We start from the raw sequence: 22,835 nt of genomic DNA, 5'->3' as shown, positions 1-22,835 counted from the left end.
AACATTGTGGATATTGTGTAAAATTAAGTGAGGAAGGCAACATTGGTTGATGGAATGGCGAACACCTGTTTAATAAAATCATTTTTCTTGTTTCTGTTCCCATTTTCAACGGATGCTATGTAGGGTATGGGCCTGCATTTACCAGGAAACTGGGCAAGCCCTGAGGGATGGCAAAAAATACTACCTGCATCATTATTGGAATGGCTGAAAAATCACCATGGTCCAATGTGAGACAGTCTTCTATTAATTCAAATGTGTTTGTTCTTAAGATTTTGGAGATTGTCAAATCTTTTGAGAACCTGATTAAATCTAAGAACTCTTTGACCAGAAAAGTACATACAGATGCAAATTTCCATATTATTTGAGAGGGACATGGATTTCCTAAAGTCCTCCTGGGGAATTGATAGATTCCGAGTAAAGATGCCTATTCAAATAGCTACCTAGTGATCAAAGTGTTTAATCACTGTGAATCTAGTTCACTGATATTTTATATCCAGGGTTCACTCTTCTTGAGCCTGTAAAGTCACTCTATGCTTAGATAATTTCTTTCAAATAGTTAGGATAACAAATCTCTTACTACTCCCAATTGGCAGGAAAATACAAAAGGACAATGAATGCATGCTATTAAATATCATTCATCAATGTTATTTTATATTTATGATAATTTTTCTTTTTCAATTTATATTTATGATAATTTTTCTTTTTCAATTTACTAAACCATTATTTCATTGTTTAGTATTTAGGAATACTTTCATAAATAATTGTGCAAATTTGATTTTTCCCTTAGTGTAAATTCTGAGGATTTGGAATAACGTGGCTAAAAAGTGTGAATGTGCTAAAATTATTGAGGCATATTACTAAATGGATTACTAATATTACTAAATGGATTACTAAATTGAGGCATATTACTACAAAATAGAAACAAATTATTATTCCACCAATGTTTTAAGATAAATGTTATTTCAGTATATCCTCAGTAACTGGACAATATTCAGTTTGCCATTGAAAAAACAATAAATAAAAAATAAAGTGTACTGTTACCATCTTATAAAAGACATTATCTGAGACCCAGAATAATAAAATAAGTAATAGATTTTATAACAACTACAGGAGAAAAGCAAATCCAGTTTCACGTGACTAATTTTTCTGATGATCTTTGTCAAAGCAAAAATTATATCTGACAAAGTTAAACAAGCAAGAAGACTTTACTCAAGGTTAAAGGGAGAGAGACCACAATGCAGTGTGAGCTCAACTCCAATAAAACAAAAAGCAATGGATTTTAAGCAGAGGCAAAAGAGTGAGAAAATATGGGAGAACACTAGCAGGGAGGTTGATCAATGGGATATGTGGAGCAGATTGAGTTATCCCTAAAAATGCAAATATTTTTCTTTGCAATTAGGCCATTGTGTTTACTAATTGAAGTTAGGCTCCTCCCCTCCCACAGAGACTGGGAGGTGGAGGTGCCATTTCCTTCAGTGCTTGCATTTCAAAGAGGTGGTCCCCAGGTTCATTAGGATTACTTCTGGGCAATAAACTGGAAAGAGACTTTCAGAAAAGATTGACATCTCAAAGTGATGCAGGAAAACTGATGTGGGGCATGAGGGGGGCCACGTCTCAGGCTTCGATTGAGCCCCTGGAACGTACCCCACCAAGGTGTGTCCTTGGCTTCGCGCAGGAAAGAATTCAAGAGTGAGCCACAGTTGAGTAAAGGTAGATTTATTCAGAGAGATCCACTGAAAGGCAAGAGAAAGGCCAGAGGTGTAGGGGTTGGGTGCTTAGCTTGAGAGTGGTTACACACGCTATGGACAGAGTGCAGGCCTTCTCAAACTAGGGAAAAAGAGAGAGAGAGGCACCGGGCGGCTGTGAGTTGCCATGTTCCCAGTTTTTATGGGCTTGGTAGCTTCATATGTTAATAAGAGGAAGGACCAGTCTAACTAGTCTGGGAAAGGGGCTGGGATTCTCAGAAGTTGGCCATTTCCCACTCTTTGACCTTTTGTGGCAAATTGGGACTGCCATGGTGCCTGTGGGTGTGTTATTCACCATGTTAACATATTGCAATGGGCGTATAATGAAGCTCAAGTTCTGCTAGAAGTCAAATCTCCCACCATCTTGAGCCTCAGGTTCTACTGGGGGTTGAATCTTCCACCATTTTGATGTTAATTGCTGTAGCATTGCTTGAAAGGCTGTGCCCTGCCCCCTTCCTGTCTCAAAAAGGGCAGAGAAATCATTTTGAATTTTAAGTTTTCTCATGTAAATATGCTGAGAAAGAAGGGGTCAGAAGTCTAGAATCAGAACAAAGCCTGCTTAAAGTTTTGTCAAGCTTAAGGCCCCAGTGATCACTTAATAGCTTAGGCCACAGTACAAAAGCATACTTTTAAGAAATTAAGCCAACCTACTAAAGCATTTAGCTTTACAATGGAATAATGTGATATGTTTCTAAAATTTAGATTAGCTAAGTGTAGACTTACTTCCTTGAATATCACTTTTATCTGGAAGCCTCTGCTCCAGGATGGTTTAGAAACTGAACTTTTTATTAAGGCTTTTAATGTGTCTTCCTATTTGAATAATCATTAGGCTTTGGGACTCGGATGTCTGAACATGGTGAAACCTCAGGGAAGAAGCCCAGAAACCTTTCCTCAGCTGGATTCTTACATTCGGGGAACTTCTAAGTGACACCTGAGGCTTAGTTCAAAACATTCCCAGACACTTTATATTTGTAGGATCTAGATGTCCAGAGAGACTCTAGTTATACAGTGAAATTTCTCTTGTCCAACACAGATGTTTCTGAGCTCCTAAATCCACCCTAAGCATTTGGCCAGGAGGTGTCAGTCATAGAAAATGAACGTATCATGGATTATTTTCCCATGCAGTGCACAATCAGGCAGAGGTGGTAAGATATGCGTGTAACTAAGTGAACTCAAGAAGCGCATGATCTAAAGATGCTACACAGAGTACATATCCGTTTATAATTCTAACCTGTTTTTCTTAGTGCCATTTTTCCCTATCTAACTCATTAACTTTCCTTTCCCTTTTTCTGCATACATCACTAAGTTTCATAGTAATTGCTTTTCTGTGAATATTCTATTGCTTCTCTCCTCGAGGGAAAACATACTGTTGTCTATTCATATATTTTTGTCCTTTCCTTCAGTTAATTTACTCAGCTCTAGCTGCTGTTCACTCTCAAGGTGAACTTTCTGCATTCAGAATATATACTCTTTATTATAAAGTGACATCACAAGTATTCAACTTCTCTGGGTTATAAAAGACACAGATATTGTGCCATTATGAGGCAAGCATACTATGCCCTTGGGCAAAAGTGCGTGCTTTCTTCCTCTCCAAAGAAGATTGCTGCCAATTGAAAAAAAAATGTTTTAAACATGTTAACTGCATTCAGTCACTGTTGAAATACGCAAAAGGACAATGTTCTGGTATTGTGCTGTGTTTCTGATTTTTATCTTCCTTAATAACTTCTGATAACATTGTGAAGTCATTTTATTAATATACACTTAAGGAAAAATAATTGGCACCGTGGCTATGTTTCTGTTCTTCTATCATAAATATTTGAGTGAAATTCACTATAATGCCAGCATAATGCAATATTGTATTTTTAATATAATGTGTACCTAAAATTATGTACAACTTGCTAGGTTATGCATCATGGATTCTTCACGGGCAAAGGATACTTTAACAGTGACCGGACATGATGAGGAGAAAAGGGAATTTGGAAAAGGAGAGTTAAGCCAAGATGAGACGCAGGGCGCCTGCATCTCCCTGTGCTGAGCAGGCAAAATTGGCTGTCACTGCTCTAAGCATAAGCCTGGCTAAAGGGGAAACCATGGAAATACATGATAGGAAGGACTTTTCTACATCTTACTACCTCCCTCCACACATGAAGGGAAGAGTCAAGTCGAAAAGGTACCAGATGTAAGGTTGTTATTGTTTGCAGGTAAGGAACTCCTTTGAAAAATCTCAGGATCCTAAGTGGGGTTGGGGGGCTGGAAATAAATAAAAGAACACACATTAAAAATTGTTCTACCGTTTTGTAGCTTAACAGATAGCCCCTCCCCAGCAGCAATTAGTGGACTTTAAGTTAAAACTTTCCTCTTATAAGAAAATAACATGTTAAAAAGGAAAATCTTGTATTTTCTTCCCCAGACTTAGATCTCTAGTGAGAGTATAAGAAAAGACTGAAAAATAGGACTTTCTTGTAAGAGATTTTTCTCACTGAGTCAGTCAATTAAGAATTTCAATGCCAACATTAGCTCAGAAATTCTGTTTAAAGAAATCTTAAGTTCATTTGTTTATAAAAGAATTCAGTAAAAGTACAATTTAAAGCCAGAAAGTTATTTTCAGATACCTTGGTTTCAGAAGAATTTCTTTGTTAGAATTTAGGGATTCAGTGTGTAAACCCATTTCCACCCACCTCAGCTAGGATTTAGGCTGCTCTTAGCTTACATCCAAACTGCCTTTCTGCTTGAGAGGAATTAGATTACAAATCTCATGTGCTTGCCTCATGCATACATTAGGCAGAGAAGCCACCTGCTTATTTCACAAAATGTGTCTGGAGAAACATTTTTTTTCCTTAAGCTTGTTTACAACCCATTATTTATGTGGTAGTAGCAGAGGACAAGGTTGGAAAGTCACTAGTTTCTTTGGTGAGGGCATAGCTCAGTGGTAGAGTGCCTGCCTAATGTGTACAGGGTCCTGGGTTCAATTCCCAGTACATCTGTTAAAAAACCTAATAAATAAATCTAATTGTTGCCCACTCAAAACGTTAAAAAAAAAATGGTTAATGACTAGTTTTTTCTTTGCTTCTTTATGCAGAACACCATAGGTGCCAAAAAGTTATCCAAAATTTAACATGCAACTAAAAATATCCTCTCTATAAGATCTAAGCTCCATCAAATGTGCATAAATTTAAAACAATTTTAAAGACAACTCATTTGAATGATCATGTTAAGGAAAAACGTGATAAACTAAATGGAAGTATCCTAGGAGGAAGGAAGCTCTCAAAATGGGAGTGATTTTTGATGATGATGTCATTCATGATTTTCCAATAAGTAACACTAATTATTTGGACACTAAGTTCCTGGCTTCTTCAAAATTAAAACCTTCTGTTCTGTCAGAGACATGGACTAAGCAGAGAGACATTCATGCCCACAACAGCTGAGCGGGCAAAATATGTCAAAATGCCAAACTGTGAAAGTGGTGTAAAAATGTAAGAGGGAAATTGCCAGTCCTTGTGATTTTGTGGCCATCAGATCACATTTGGTATGAGAGTTGACATCAAGAGTTCACAAATCACATACGACACACAGAGATATCTTTACAAAATAATAGAAGACGTCACCCATTACTAGACCAGTGTTTCTTAATTCTTTTATTGCTCCCTTCCCAGGAGACTTCTTAAATATAGTTTTTCCCCCCAAATCATTGTCTCCCTAGAAATTTAGTACTACAGAGATACATCTGTTTATTTACTATATGTGCACCTCTGTTTTATACATTAAAAGAGTAAGGGTTTTTTCCACACACCCCCGACATGGGCAAATTTTGCCCCATGAGGTCAATAAACCGCCATTCCAAAAGCATTCATTGACAGATGAATGAATTAGTGTTTGGAAAAAGAAATATTTTTTCTTCAGATTCTAGAAATTCACCCTCTCATTCAATTTATTTTAGCTAAGGATAACTTTCATTAAAAATCTCTTTCTCCAAAAATTCACATCTGATTAAATGTAAAACAGGTACTTCTGTGAGCTATTGATTAGCTTGTTCCCTGAAGTGTGCTGTTTGGAACACTTCCCTAGTCCTAATTTTAGTCCACGATCTGTACCATGGATCCCTCTCTACTAGCAGTAGTAGTGGTCCCATTACTACCTATGCATTGATAGTTGTTAATTCTATACTTGTGGCCCTAGAATCTTTCCAGGACTGGATATTTTACTGAATGCCGTATACATCTTCATCTGAACAACCCACAGGTACCTTAGGGTGAAAATACACACTGTACTTCTCCTTCTATAAAACTTTTTTTAATGAAAACTTCTTTCTTCCCTTATCTGCTGCTTCCATTTGTTCCCTAATGTCTGTCGACTCCAGGATTATAATCTCTCACATTTGTGATAATTGCTCATGTGTATTCTTTAGCACATCCTTCACAGTATTCCCGGGTTAGATCAACTCTCCTCCTCCCGTATCTACACTATTAAATAACTCTAACATTGTCTCTCTGCCTCTAGTTTTGCCTACATCAGCTCAGTCATTTTCACTGTAACTTGGATAATTTCACTAAAACAGAAATCTATCAATATGATTCCTTTTCTTTAGAATGACACCCCATTCCTCCAGAAATAATGTTAAGCCTCTTTAGCTGAGCATACAAACCTGACACTAGTCTAATATATCTAGCCTTATTTTTAGCCACTTCTGTCCAATGTTAAAGCCATATTAAGTTCATTAAGTGTGATAATTTCTAAAATTACTCCATGGGGTTATCCTTTCCTGAGACTTTGTACCCGACTGCCAACCCCTGCTGGCCTCCTTAAGTCAACCTCCCAAACCTTCAAAATCCACTTCATGTCTCTGCTCTCCTAAAGACTTCCTGTACTCTCTGACTGGAGTTCGTCAATCAACCTCAATTTGTGCTACTTTCATATTTACTAGTGACTTCCAGCATGACAGTAACATTTTTCAAATATTTTTATATGTCTGCCTCTTTGATTAGGCTTGACAGCAATAATAATTTAATTAATTTTCAAATCTGCCTCAACTGATTCAACTCAGTATATACTAAGTTGTGAATGAATGGAGAGATTGTCAATAAATGAATGAAAAAAGTTGATGGGAGGCAACGTGGCTAGAATGAAAGAACTCAGGAAAATAAACCAGATAGCACAAGTCACTAAAAGCTTCAAATTCAGTTTTTCAGATGCCAATAAAATTCATTTGGAAGAAATGATGTTGTTTTCCATCAATAAGGTAAGACAGTCTCTGGATTTTCAAAAGGAAAAAAAAAGTATGCTAATGAGTGAGGAATTAATCATGTTTTCCTAATGAGGAACGTAGTAACCTTGTAAATATTTCAGTCCATAAGCCAATGAGCCATTTCGCAAATTTTAACAGTGTATTTGCTGGTTTTCTGCATCCTTTTATCATATGCTTAACACCCATGAAAGCGAGATCCTTAAAAAAAAATGACATCCCCTAAAGATGTACTTGAAATAGTCAAGTAAAATCAAAGTATTTTCTATTTCCTAGAGTTAATTTTAGCATCTCATGTCACCCCAGAGATAAATGAGCTAATTTTCTGTAAAATCTATTATTAATCTTACCAATTATACATAAAACACCAAAATGTCTGATATCATGCATTATCTATTTAAATTAGGATAAGTATCTCAGTCAAATAAAAGGTCTTGCTTTTTCACTTGAAATTTGTCACTGGAGTACTTGGACCTGATGGTATTTTTTCCTCTTAGCCAAAGTCTGTCTAAAACATATTTTCCCTAAGCCTCATTTTGATAGTTATGAGACATTTTGATTCTTCTTTTGGAAGTAAAAAATATCTAATGCCTATCAAATCTCTAAAGCTTTAGTCTGGTGTGAGTTTTAGAAAAGAACAGACTCTCTAGGTGTACAGATGATTAATGAGAGAAGTCTGAGCACTGAAACACAGAGGAGAAAGAGGTTAACGGCATATGTATGCTTAGCTGGAATATTATGGAGGAACTGGAAAATGTCAAATATTGAACAGATATAAGATTAATTCAGGTCTCCTTGACAGTTATTTATATGGCATCTCTTAGGTATTAAAAAACACACAGAAGGCAAAAATGGAAAGTAAGGAGATAAAATTTATAAACAAGATTGGTGATAAAGGGAAAAGGAGAAAATGTATATTAGTAGAATATATCAGAAGTTTCCTACCTAGATAATGTAAGTGGCTCACTTATTATTTAGATCACACATCCTTCCATCAGCTCTGAATACAGAATAAGAAGAAATTTGAAGAAAAAAGTTAAAAAAAAAAACTGTTGTGTGAACATAACTCTGCAGTCTATGTGGTCTAATTAGTTTCAGTTCTTTTTATTTAATCTGAATGTCAAAATCTTTCACTCAACCAAATCTCTGTTTCACACATAACAAGAATCACTTTCATTCCCTTTGCCATCATGCCCTGAAAAGCTCTTCTCTGAAGAGTCTGAGTCATGAAGAAAAGCAAAGGAAAATGAACATTAGACTTTTGCCCAAAGTCCTGATTAATAATTTTGTTGAGATTTAATATCACCATGCTCAATTACTCCTTCCATTTTGTGCTTCTCCGTTTTTGCAAGAATTTATGTTCTCTAAACTAGTATCTTCTTTTTGTTGTCCTTGTCTTTCTTGTTCTGTTTGTAGAAGTGAATCAAACAGACATGAATGTAGACAAATGTCAGGACATTTAAAAGTACATAAAAAACCCCCAAAACCAAAAAACAAACAAAACACCCTGAGATATATAAGTAATTGATTAAGATAACTGTAGATGTGTGTGTAAATATATGTACATATATACACATATGTATATATATATACACACTTGTATATAGTAGTGACTCATGTAAAGCTTTTAAGCTATAGTTTATTTTCAAAATGTCAAATCAAATATGTTTCTTCCAGAATGCCATGGCTTACTGCTTACTTCATCCACTTTCAATATAAAAATAGTTTGTCTTGCAGAAGACTATGGTGGGAAGTACAGTGGAGCTGTGTATTTAGGAAGGGTTAACAAATATGCCCACTGTTCGTAAGACTGAAAATGCATCCAAGGATAAACAGGAAGATTGCAAGTAATTAGGCAGTCCAGGGTTGATTTCCTTCCTGTACCAAACAATCTAGATGATTTCTAAAATCTCCACAGCAAATGTGAACAAAATTATGAGGCAGAGAAAAAGATAAGAAATAATTAGACAAACACATCTGCTAGTATACTGCAGCACAAAGTACCTTAAAGAGGTTCAAAGAAACTGAAACCAGTATGCAATATTAGGACTAAAGCAAAATGGAAGACGACTGAAATAAGACAGTGGGTTGAATGTGAGTAATTAAACACAGGCATTACATGTTCATTTAACTTTTGGAAATTTTAAATATAAAAGATATTTATGTGAAAAATATGAAATAAAATGCATCAATACATTAACTAATGAGATTAAATTATATTGAGATTCATTTTCTCTATTGATGACCTAATTGTTACCATGTCCTTTACAGACTTTTGGACAGCAGTATCGTAGAAATGAATATTGTTTCCACAAGACTCTTAGGCAAGCAAATCGTTTTATAAAAGAGATGGCTTGTGCTTCAAAGAGAAGGTGGGAAAAAATGCCAGCTCCCCAAGTGGAAGGGGCCAGTTGCTTTTATAACAAAAGGGAGGGTTTGCCTCATGGTCACTGATAATTTCCAGAAATCATCAAAACTCTTTGATCAGCATCAGGTGGCTCCATGGTGGCTGTCAGGATAGAGAGTCCTTCTGCAGGAGAGAGAAATACATGGGAATTTTCTGCAAGAGAGCACAGGAACACATAGGGTTAAAATTTATAGTTGACCTCCTTCCTTGTCTTGGGGCAACTAGGTATACTCATTAGTGTAACAGAGATGAAGTTAATCTTTTATTCTTGGGAACCTGATTTTTGTCTCTGGGATGCAGGCCCCCAGGGCCTTTGCTCTGGAGTTTGCAAGGCCTGTTTTGCCCAAGGCTGTCCCTCGTCCTTTCCAAAATGTCTGTCCTCTTGTCTTCCTGCCTCATAATGAGTTAAAATGCTTCCAGTTTTACACTAGTTGGGACTGAAATTCATTGCATCATATCTGGAGCTGTTACACAGTATTAACTCAGAGGAAGGTAGGTGGATGATGTTGAAAATAGGGAAGCAATCTCATCCACTGAATTTTAAGTCAGATATGTAAACATGTAGTCCAAAAGTTATTTTCAGGAAAGTGAATTTCAGGCTAAAAGGAATGAAATTGTATTATCAATCATAAAGGGACTGAATATTGGAAAACTGAGTCACTGATCTAATTGTCAAATTTCTGGTGAAGAGGTCATAAATTAAATTTTCTTTTGTTATGTGGATAATTTGAAGCCAACAAAATACTAAATTTATACAATTAAATTTCCTTTGATTTTCTTAAAAACTACTTTACTGAGATATGATTACTGTGTAAAAGCTGCACATATTTAATACATACAACTCAATTTCAGTTTAGAGATAAGTAAACACCTGTTAAACCATCACCACCATTAAGACCATAAACATGTTCATCACCTCCCAACATTCCTTCTATCACCTTCCTTATTGTATTTTGTGTGTGGTAAGAGCACTTGACATAGTATTTACCTTCTTAACAAATTTTATATAATAAAATATTATTAGCTATAGGCACTATTCTATATAGTAGGTCTTCAGAACTTACCTTGCAAAATGGAAACTTTGTACCTTTGACCATCACCTCCCATTTCCCCATCCCTATGGACTCTAGCAAACACCATCTATTATTCTGTTTCTGAGTTTAACTGATTTAGATTCTACAGATAGTGAGATCATATAATATTTGGATTTCTGCCTTTGGCTTATTTCACTTAGCATAGTGTTCTCCAGGTTCATTCACATTCATGTAAAAATAATTTCCTTCTTTTTTAAGGCTGAATAATATTCTATTGCATGTATATTAGATTTTCTTTATCCATCCATTGTTGGATATTTAGGTTATTTCTGTATCTTAGCTATTGTGAATGATGCTGCAATGAATATCAGAGTGTGGGTACCACTTCCAGATTCTGACTTCAATTCCTTTGACTAAATAGCTAGAAGGAGGATTGCTGGATCACATGATAGTTTAATTTTTAAAATATTTTTTAGGCACCACCATACATTTTCCATAATTGCTATAATAATTTATATTCCCACAAACAGTATACCAGGGTCCTCTTTTTTCCACGTGCTAGCCAAAACTTTTCTTTTCCTTTTCAAATAATGATCAGCCTAACAGATGCGAGGTGATATTTACTTGTAGTTTTGATTTGGGTTTCCCTGCTGGCTGCATCCCTGATGATGTGCGTCTCCGTGATGCTGCAGAGCACCTTTTCATATATCTGTTGACTATTTGTGTGTTTTCTTTGAATAAAAGTCTTTTCAGTTATTTGCCCATTTTAAAATCAAATTATTTGTTTTTTGGGTTGTTAAGATTTGTTTTGTTTTGCTATTAAATTGTATCAGTTGCTTATATATTTTGAATATTAAGCCTTTATCAGATATGGTTTGCAAATATTTTCTCCCATTTTGTAAATTGCCTTTTCATTTTGTTGATTATTTCCTTTGTCATGTAGAAACTCTTTAGTTTGATGCAATCTCATTGTTAATTTTTGCTTTTGCTGCCTGTGCTTTTGGTGTCATATCCAAAAACTCATTGTCAAGACCAATGTTAAAAAGATCACGGATTTTCTGTGTATGGTATAAGAAAAAGATCCAATTTTGTTCTTTGGCAAGTGGTATTCAGTTTTCACAACACCATTTTTTTAAGAAACTGTTTTTTCTCCATTTTGTATTCTTGGCACCCTATTGAAGATCAGTTAAACATTACGCATGAGTTTATTTCTGGGCTCTCGATTTTATTCCATTGGTATATGTGTTTGTTTGCATGCCAGTACAATGGTATTGTAATTGTTCCAGCTGTATAATATAACCTTAAGTCAGTGTGATGCTTCCTATTTTGTTCTTTCTCTAGATAGCTCCTTGGGTTCTTTTACAGTTCCATACAAATTTTAGGATTTTAAGGTCATCATCCGGAGGCACAGACTCAATAAAAGACTGAGACATCATTATAGGACCATCGAATACTTTCCCCCCCGCCACACCTCACCACCACTTTCCCGGAGGCCTATTTATAGCACTTCCTTCTACCCCATGCATCACGTCCTGCTATCACAGGAAAATAACAAGGCATAGCAAAAGGCAAAAAGCATTACTTGAAGAAAGTGCAATCACCAGAGCTAGATATGATAGGATGTTGGAATTATCAGACCAAGAATTTGGAACAACTATGATTAGGATGCTAAGGACTTTAATGGATAAAGTCCACTGTGTAGAATAGATAAGCAGTGTAAGCAGAGATGGAAACCTTAAGAGAGAACCTAAAAGAAACACTAGAGATAAAAACCACTGTAACATATTAAAAATGCTTTTCATGAGCTTATTAGTAGATTGGATGTGGCTTGAAAAAAATCTCTGAGCTAAAGGAGACATCAATAGATTCCTCAAAAACAAAAAAACAAAGTGAATCAAGACTGGAAAAAAAATAGAACAGAATATTCAAAAGCTGTATGATGACTAAAAAAATGTAACATATGTGCATAACAGTACACGAAAGAGAAGACATACAGAAAATAACAGAAGAAATATTTAAAACAATAATGGCTGAGAACTTTTCATATTAATGTCAGACACTAAATCACAGATCCAGGAAGCTCAGAGAACATCAGGAAGAATAGATGCAAAAGAAACTATGCCAAGGTATATTTTCAAATTACAGAAATTCAAAGATAAAAAAAAAATTCTTGAAAGTATATAGAAGGGAAAAACAGTTTACTTATAGAGAAACAAAGATAAGAATTGAGTCTAACTTCTCAGAAATCATGCAAGGATGAAGAAAGTGGAGAAAAATATTTAAGATGTTGAAAGAAAAAAAATCTACCAGCCTAGAAATCTGTTCTCCATAAAATTTTTCTTTAAAAGTGAAGGAAAAATAAAGACTTACTGAGAAAAACAAATATTGAGTGTATTTGTTGTCAGTAGATCTGCACTGCAAAAAAATGTTCAAAGAAATTGTTTAGAGAGAAGAAATACAATATAGGTCAGAAACCAGAAACTCAGATCTACAAAAAGAAAGGAAGAGCATTTAAATGATTTGCGTTGATTATAATCTGTCATTGTATGATGTGTCTTACCTAATCCTTGGTAAAAAATATACCACACTGATGAGTGACATTGACAAGGGGGGGAGGCTACGCATGTGTGGGCAGCAAGGGGTATGTGGGAAATTTCTGTATTTTGTTGTAAACCTAAAATTATTCTAAAAAATAGTTTAAAAATACCTTAACTTTGACCATTCTTTATAAAAACTCTACATTTTTACTTCTCTCCCAAACATTTTATGTTATTAATATTGCATTTTGCATCTCTTTATATTGCATATTCATTAACAAATGATTGCAGGTATAGATATGTTTAATACTCTTGTCTTTAAATTTTCATACTAGAGTTAAAAGTGGCTTACACACCACCATTACAGTATTAGAGTATTCTGAATTTGACTGTATACTTACCTTTTGGCAAAAGCTACCTATATACCTACCTCTGCTTGATCGAGACTGCTATTGAAGTGCTCTATTAAATTTTTCAGATCAATCATTGTATTCTTCAGCTCCAGAATTTGACTGGTTCTTTGTTATGCTTTCTATCTCTTTGTTAAATTTTAAATTTTGTTTATGTATTGGTTTCCTGATTTCGTTTAGTCATCTGTGTTCTCTCATAGCTCACTAAACTTAAGATGATTATTTTAAATTCTCTGTCAGGCTAATTTTTTTTTCCATCTTGCTGAGTTACAATCAATATGTTTTAACAGGGATTCAATGATTCAGCCTCTTCAGTAACTGACAACCTTCATGCCACACAGAAATTCTGACCAGCAGCAAATCGACAGCAGATTTAAGCCGAATGAGGCCAAGGGTAGAGCCCTGGGGCCCATCACCGGAGCGCCAACACCAGCCGTTATGAATAAGCTGTTTTGCAGTATCTCTGCAAGAGCCGCCTGGCTCCCTTCCCGGGCTGGCTGCCTCCTTTTTGGTCTGCCTCGTCATTGTGTAAGTTCATGAGAGTCCGAGCATTCTGCTTGATCTCCCAGGCATCCACGAAGGCCTTGGTGAAGCCGATGCCATAGCGGGTGTTGGCAGAGCAGCCACCTCACTTCCAGCCCTGGTCCCGGTGGTACTGGCTTCGATTCTCCTTGTCGCAGCCACAGTCACTCAGGTTGCCCTGGGTACATACATCCCCATTTTGGGGATCAGCTCTTGGGGCTTTAATGTCTTCTGTTGGTGGTAGCGTATTTCCTTGATTCTTAGTGTTGCTTGAAGCCTTCCATTGCTGCTTTCACATTTGAGGAAGCAGTCCCCTTCTCTGGTCTTTACTGACTGGATTCAGAAGAAAAAGACCATTTAGTCCAGCCAGCGACTCAAGGAATATCTTAGACTTTTTCTATGGATAAGAAAAGTCTGCTCTATTCCTCTTTCTCCCTCTTGGGAGAGAAGTTTTAGGATTGTGTCTGTTTTCAATCCTTCAAAGCCAGCTGGATGCTGAGAAACTTGCATTGATTATTCCTAAGGCTGTGCTCGGAAGTGTCCCAGGTCTGTGCATCCTCCCAGTCTAACAGAGTCGAGCTTTATGCTCGTATCCCTGTGCCTTCTGGGGGAATCCATGTCTGTGGAAGCTTGTGCCACCCTCTGCAGGGAAGCATGGGGCACTGACAAAGAGGGGCATGCCAAGTACTTGGGGTACATGCCAGCTATTTGAAGGGGTGTACAGGTGAGTTGCTCTTGGGGTTCCTGGGTTGGCCTCTTCATGGAATCTGAGAGCCAGTTAGAATCTGCAGCCAGTTACTGAGCTCCATGCTCAAGTTGCTGTGAGCCTCTGCCCCTTTCCCCTGCTCCCGGACTATTCAGTCATGCCAGTCTCTCGGTATTCTGGAAGGGGTGAGGAAAATTTAGATCTCTTGAGCAGCATTTTCCAAATCTGGGGAAGCAGGGAGATCACGTCACTCTCCCTTTTCTCCATGCAGAAATTGTGGGCTGAAGGTCTTCTTTGGCACAGAGCTGTGCCAACTGGGGAGAGGCAACATGCAGGTAAAATGAAACTGTTCTTATCCTCTTCAGTATGTCTATTCTTGGATTTTTGGCTCCACTGAGATGCTGGAACCTCTTAGCTGAATACCTAGATGCCTATAAAAATTGGTGGTTGTTAAAATTAGTGGTTTTGTCAGGATTTAAGTGCTGGAATCTCACAGAACACAATCTTATTGACATCACTTCTCTTCAACTTTCTTTTATTGATTCCATGTATATCAAATGATTTCCTGGTAAAACTGTGGGTCCTCACTTAGCTTTGTCTATTGAGAGGGAACACTTTTGTCAATTTCGAGTAAATATTTCAGTTCCTATAACAATCAGCTTTGTTTAACAGGTTTAAATACTAATCTTGGTGTTAGTTAATGTTAGTTTGCCCCTAATGAAACTGAATGATGTTCGGGTATCTGGGCAGGAAATGCTGACACTGAGAATCTACTACTAATAAAATAACCGAGAAAATGATTCCTGGTGTTTCTTGATAGTTAGGTCTACACAGCTCCTGTCTGGCAAAGCATACTTTAGCTTCCAAAATTTTGAAGCTCTATGGATCACCAGTGAAAGGCTGTATTTATGTACACAAACATTAAATATAGAAAGTCAACATTTTCAGTCTTTATTATTTTATTTCCTGGCATAATCACATTTCTAATGAAATGGTATTCACAAATATTGGTACATACGGTACAAACAAATTAGAAAAAAACTTAAATTTTCATTCACAGTTTGCCTTCTTTTCATCAAACATATTATATAAATGTTTTATTTTAGGTATGCTGTGTTTCTTTGTATTCATAACATCATCACTCAAGATGCTAATTACTATGGTGGACATTTATGTCATTAGAATGGCTTATAGTTCAACAGATTGTTATAAAATTGGATCTTATCCTTAAGCTCCAATGTCTGTATGGCCCTGATAATTTTGAAAATGCTGTCACCATTGTACCTAACCTGAGGAAATGAATAAATGACTATCTGCAGTCCTGGATTTATTTGTGCTTTTATATCGCTGAGGGCATGGCTTTAGTATAGTTCACAGAATATGTCAAAGACTAATTGTGAAATATTTGGCTGTAAGGTGATTTGGATGTCCCTGATTAGACAATATTTGCATATGAGATAATTAACTATTTTCAATCATAATTCGTGTATAAGTCCTCATTATTTAGGGTTGATGTTTGACTGGAATTATGCCTATGTGCTGGCATAATACCACTTTGAGCTCTTTCCATATTTATTCTGCACACTAGAAAAGGATATTAATTAACTGAAAGTTATTTTTTTGCATGTTTTAGATTTTAAAGAAGCTTGCTCTACAAATTTGTGTATAAATATGTTAGATAGCCATTTCATATTTTTCAAAATACGAGAGTCTTTTAGTTATGTCTATAGAAGATCATTCAGGTACTGATATTTTCTAAAAAGTCACCATACTTATTCCTTAAATGAAATATTTTGGTTAAAATTTCAGTGCCAAGTCATACCTATGTTCCTTTATGATTCTGTATGTGCATGATTTTTTTTTTCTTTTCAATGTCAAGAGAAGTAAGATGTAGTTGACACGAAGGAATATCTGCCTAACTCACAAAAGCATGCCCATGAAAACAGCACGTCTCTGATATCCCCTCATTGGGGAGCTACTCCTTCCTCACTGCAGCCTTGAGATTCTAATGTCGGAGAAGATTATAGTGCCTGCTTCCATGTGCAATGACTTTTGATCCAAGGAATATATCCATGATCCATAATCCATGATCCATGATCCATGATCTGAGGTTGTCAATCAAATTGCATCTCTTAGATTTTTCAAAGGAGTTGGAGAGTGTTTTATTTCTGATAGTGAATATGGGAAGAATAAGTTCATACCTGCACATGCCACGTGAAATAAACTGGGATGAAAATAAAGCTGATGCTTACAGAGGGGAGGAGATGAGAGTTAAAGATACTATCAATGGCCTTAAAGTACTTTCAAATCTTTCCTGAGGTCAGATCTACAAATGCCTTGTCTGCTATTTGATTTTCTAAGCAGTAAAACCCTCCTTTGTTGCATAGTTCAAATTAGGCTTATGAACTCAACTGAATTAAAAAGTGCAGAGAAAAAGTACTGGTCATTGATCAAACAGTATAATTCAATAGAATTAAATAATCACTGAAGTTACCTTCCTTATCCTTTCAAATGTGTTGCTCTGAAGCTAGATCAATATTTGCAACACCAGAGGTCAACCTGAAATGGTATCTTTTTACCCATCGCTCATTTTTTATTATCTCTCCCTGGCTTTTACACATACATGGTGAACACATTACACTGGAGATGTTACCTCTTTAAGATTGCTCTTAGACTCGATAGATACGTGGGGTGGGTGAGGAGGAAGGACATATTGGGAAAACTAAATATTATAAATATCAGAAAAGGTACTTTAATATTTTGAGGCCTAACCTCATTGTAACAACTGAATATTACAAATGGAAAATAACAAATAGTACTATTTTAGATTATGACAATGATTTCAAAATCATTGCACCAATTAATTACAAAGATTAAAAAAGTTGAAAGGACTCACGAGGCTCCTTACAGTTTGCTTTTGTTACTGCTTAATAAAGATTAAGTACGTAGTGCAACAGAAAGACATACAGGAAATCATTGTGAGTCCAATCATTTCAGGCTCAGTACTGCCTCCTCCCCAGTTTCCCTTCTCAGTCTCACAAGACTTCACAGGACTTCATCTTCAGACTAAGAAATCCCAGGATTTGAGACAGCTATATCATTGTAATTCAGGGACACCCAGACAAATATTTATAGTAGGGTATTTCACACACAGCTGGTCACATAACTCAAGCCTAGTTGTGCAAACGATCTAATTGAACATCCCCCAACAATGTAGAACAAGCTGTCACTTAGCTTTAAACAGCGTATTATGATGCACAAGTCATTCTTATCTTGCTCAAGGGTCAGTATATCACTTCCATGAATCCTGAGAGACAAGCATCAAGCTGTTCCAGTCTGGCTACCTGATAACCCTGTCTTATATAAGCATCAATTACATTATATGAGGATATAATCTGTGTGGAGGAAGCAATTTAAAAGGAATGGGAAATTGATTTAAGAAAGAAAAGACCAGGCTATACTTAATGTCAGCAAAGATGATTCTCTTGGATTATCATTATTTTCTCCTTTCTTTCTTTTTCTTTTGGTTGCTTCTCCTCTATCCATTAATTTTAATCAATTTTTTTGCACCTAATTTACATATGACATACATTTTAAATGTCAAGTCTGATGACTGTTTTCCCAATTTATGTGTTTTTATGTTGAAATATATTTCTTGTATAACTGTAAATTTAAGTCAATTTTACACATTTATGTATTGTGATATTATTACCTTGTAGACTTAGCTAGCACCTCTATTATGTCACATAATTCTCATTTTTTTTGTGTTGTGATGGGAATAATTAAGATGTGGTCTTTTAGCATGTTTGATGTTTATAATACAATGTCTATAATTATTATTCTGTGCATTGGATCTCCAGGATTTATTTGTATTAGTTGCAAATTTGGTTCTTAAACAACATCTTTCCTATTCCTTCACCCCCAGACCCTGGTAGCTATCATTCCACTCTCTGTTTTTATGAATTTGGCTTTTTTAGATTCCACATATAAGTGATATTATATAGTATTTCTCTTTCTATGTCTGACTAATGTTGCTTAGCATAATGTCCTCAAGATCTATCCATGTTGTCTTAAATAGCAGAATTTTATTCTTTCTCATGGCTGAAAAATATTCCATTGTGTGTATATAAAATATATATTTATAAATTCCATTAAAATATTTTATTGTATATATAATATATATTATCATATACATTTCATTTTTGTCCTTTCACTTGCTGACAGGCACTGAAGTTGACTTAGGTTGTTTCCATAACTTGGCTACTGTAATTATGCTGTAATAAATGTGGGAGTGCATATATCACTTTGATATCCTGTTTTCATTTTCTTTGGGTTTACACCCAGAAGTCGGATTGCTGGATAATAATGGTAGTTCTATTTTTAATTTTTTGAGGAACCTTCATACAGTTTTCCATAGGGCTTCATCAATTTAAATTCTCACAAACAGCATACAAGGGTTTCCATTCTTCCACATGCTTGCTAGCACTTGTTATCTCTGGTCTTCTTGGTGGTAACCATTCTAACTGGTGTAAGGTGATATCTTATTGTGGTTATGATTTTCATTTCCATGATGATTAGTGATGTTAACTGTCTTTTCATGTACCTGTTGGCCATTTGAATGTCTTCTTTGAAAACATTTCTATTAATTACTCTACCCATTTTTAATTGGCTTGTTTTGAGTTTTTGTTCCTGTTTTATTGAGTTCTATGAGTTCTTTATATGTTTTAGCACTCCCCCTTATCAGACATATGGCTTGCAAATATTTTGTCATGCTGTAGGTTACCTTTTCATTTTGATTGTTCTTTTGCTGTACAGAAACTTTGTTCGATGTAGTCACTCTTACTGATTTTTGCTTTTGTTATTTGTGCTTTTGGTGTCACTCAAAATCATTGCCAAGACCAATGTCAAGGATCTTCCTTCTTGTTTTCTTCTAGGAGTTTTGGTATTAGAACCTACTTTTAAGTCTTTGATCCATTTCAAGTTAATTTATGTGAGTGATGTAAGATATGGGTCCCATTTAATTTTTCTGCATGTGGTTTATCCAGTTTTCCCAATACTGTTTGTTGAAGAGACTATTCTTTTCCCACTGTGTGTCCTTGGCTCCCCTGTACAGTGTTAGTTGACCTGATGGAATTTTGTTTCATTGGTCTATGTGTCTATTTTTACCCCACTACTACTACTACTACTACTACGTTAATAACTATAGCTTTGCAGTACAGTTTGTAATCAGGACGTACAATGCCTCTGGCTTTTTCTTTTTTGTGATTGCTTTGGCTAGTTAGGGTCTTTTGTGGTTCTGTAAAAATTTTAGGATTGTTTTTTCTATTTCTGTGAAAATGCCATAAGAATTTGGGGATTGAATTAAATCTAGAGATGACTTTGGGTAGTATGGACATTTTAACAATATTAATCCTTCTTATCCATGAACACAAAAGTATCTTTCTGTTTGTTTATGTCTTCAGTTTCTCTCAACAAAGTCTTATAGTCTTATACAGATCTTTCACTTCCTTGGTTAGATTTATTCCTAGGCATATTATTGTTTTTCATGCTACTGTGAATGTGACTGTTTCATTATTTCTTTTTCAGATGTTTCCTTGTTAATGTTTAGAAATGCAACTGATTTCTGTGTATTGATTTTATATCCTGTGACTTTATTGAATTTGTTTATTACTTCCAATAGATTTTTGGTTAAGTCTTTGGGATTTTCTATATGTAAGATCCTATCATCTGCAGATAATAACAGTTTTACTTCTTTCCTGCCAATTTGGATGCATTTTATTTCTTTGTCTTACCTAATTGCTCTAGCTAGGACTTCCAGTATTATATTAAATGGGAATGGTGAGAGTGAGCATTCTTATCTTGTTCCTGGTCTTAAAAGAAAACCTTGAATTTTTCACCATTAACTATGATGTTAGCTGTGGGTTTGTCACATATGGCTTTTATTATGCTAAGGTATGTTTTTTTCTACAGCCAAACTGTTAAGGATTTTTATCATGAAAGGACATTATCAAATGCTTTTTCTGCATCTTTTTGATGATCATATGATTTTATCCTTTAATTTGTTAACGTATCACATTTATTGATTTGCATATGTTGAACCATCCTTGCATCCTGGGGATAGATCCCACTTTGTCATGGTATATAATCCTTTTAATATGAGGTTGAATTCACTATATATTTTATTGAGGACTTTCTATTGATGTTTGTAAAAGATATTGGTCTGTAGTTTCTTTTCTTGTAGTGTCTCTAACTTTGGTATCAGGATATGCTGGCCTCATAGAATGAGTTTGGAGTTTGCTCTATAATTTTTTTGTAAAAGTTTGAGAAGGATTGATGTTAGTTCTTTTCTGAATTTGGGACATAATTAACCACTGATGCCATCAAGTTCAGGGCTTTTCGTTGTCAAAAAATTTTTGATTGCTAATTAACTCTCCTTACTATTTATAGATTTATTCAGATTTTTCTGTTTCTTTATGATTCAGTCTTAGTAGGTTTTGTGTTTTTAGGAATTTGTGTATTTCATCTGGGGTATCCAAATTGTAGGTGGACAATTTTTCATAATACTTTCTTATAATTACTTTGTTTCTATAAAATCAGTAGTAATATCTCTACTTTTATTTCTGATTTTAGTATTTTGAACCTTCTCTTATTTTTCAGTCCATGTAGGTAAAGATTTGTTACTTTTCTTGTTATTTTTGGAGATCCAATTTAAAAATTTTTTTTTCTATTTTTTTAATTCCATATTTTATTCATCTCTGCTCTAATCTTTCCTTTCTTTTATCTGGGAAACTTAGGTTTATTTTATTCTTATGTTTTTAGTTCCTTAAGTTGTAAAGTTAGTTTGTTGATTTCTGTTCTTTCTTGGTTTTTTAATGTAAGCATTTGTAGCTATAAATTACCCTCTTAGCACAACACAAGCATACACACAACACCAACACTAGTCACATTAATAACAAAGTTTAATTTAATAGCAAAGATGATATTTTTATAACAAAAACATGATTATTTATTATGTAATAATTTATAGTAACTTGAGTATTTTTTAAAATATTTTTTAAAGTCTCCCTGATCTTCTTTTATATATGTATGTATAATTTTACACTTAAAGTTTTAAATCAATATGGGATTTGTTTTGAGATATGAGATCCAGTTTTACTTTGTTCCAGATAGATAGCCAATTGTATCTTCTTTATTTATTTAATTACTGAACAGCAAATAATACCACAATCTAAGACATTAAACAAAATGTATTTTAAAAAAAATTGAAAGAAAAAGAACATGAAATTGGGAGTCCACCAATACAAAATGTCTGAATCATCTGTTGATACATTACAATGTAAACTGGCAGGCAGCTATGAACTATAAATTCAACTGGGGTAGCTGCAAAATATAAGATTAGAATAAGGTATGTAACATTGCTCAATTTTTCTTAAACAAACAATAAGAACTATCCAATTCTATTTTACATATGCATTCATATTTTTATGATTATGAGTGTGATGAGTGCTACTGTCTACAATGAAGGAATGCAGTATACCTGGTATACTGGTTAAGATGATTAAGATTGGTGAATGAAGAAAAGAAAACATGTATAATCTGACTTCACTGAAGTAAAGCTGTTTGTGTGTGTGTGTGTGTATAATGAGGTACATGAAATATAGTCTTGGAAAAGTTAAATGTTGTTTATATCATGAAGTCAGGTTTTAGGTGACTTCTACTTTCTTCAGTATATGTTTACATAATTTTTTAAAACTCACCAATAAATCTATTTAATTATGCAATAAAAAATTCTCATTGGAGAAAAGGAAAGTAAAGATATCACATAATTAATAGCTGTATATATACATAAAAACTGGTAGGCTATTGCAACAGATAGTTCTAAAAAGAGACAAGCTTCTTCTTATTTTCTTTTATGTACATAAATAATGACTACTTTACTAGTTCCAGACATCAAGAAATTACAACAAAGACTTTGTAATGCCTAATTGCTTTTAATTTTAAAACCAAAATCCAAGATACAGTATTAACACGTTTATGAACAAGTTTGAAGTTGTAGCTCAAGTCCTAATGGGAAAATGATTGGTTAGAATGATTGAAAACAACAGAAACCTGCTTAAATTGTTCATATATTTTTCTATGCTGTCCCATGATCAATAGAATAAAAAAAATGAGAGAGCCCTTGGGTACTGAATTATTAAATCAGTAGCTTAATTGCATTTCCATAAATTGTCTCAT

Source organism: Camelus dromedarius, chromosome 1 (assembly GCF_036321535.1).
Source record: "Camelus dromedarius isolate mCamDro1 chromosome 1, mCamDro1.pat, whole genome shotgun sequence".
Lineage (NCBI taxonomy): Eukaryota > Metazoa > Chordata > Mammalia > Artiodactyla > Camelidae > Camelus > Camelus dromedarius.
This window is presented reverse-complemented; position numbering follows the sequence as displayed.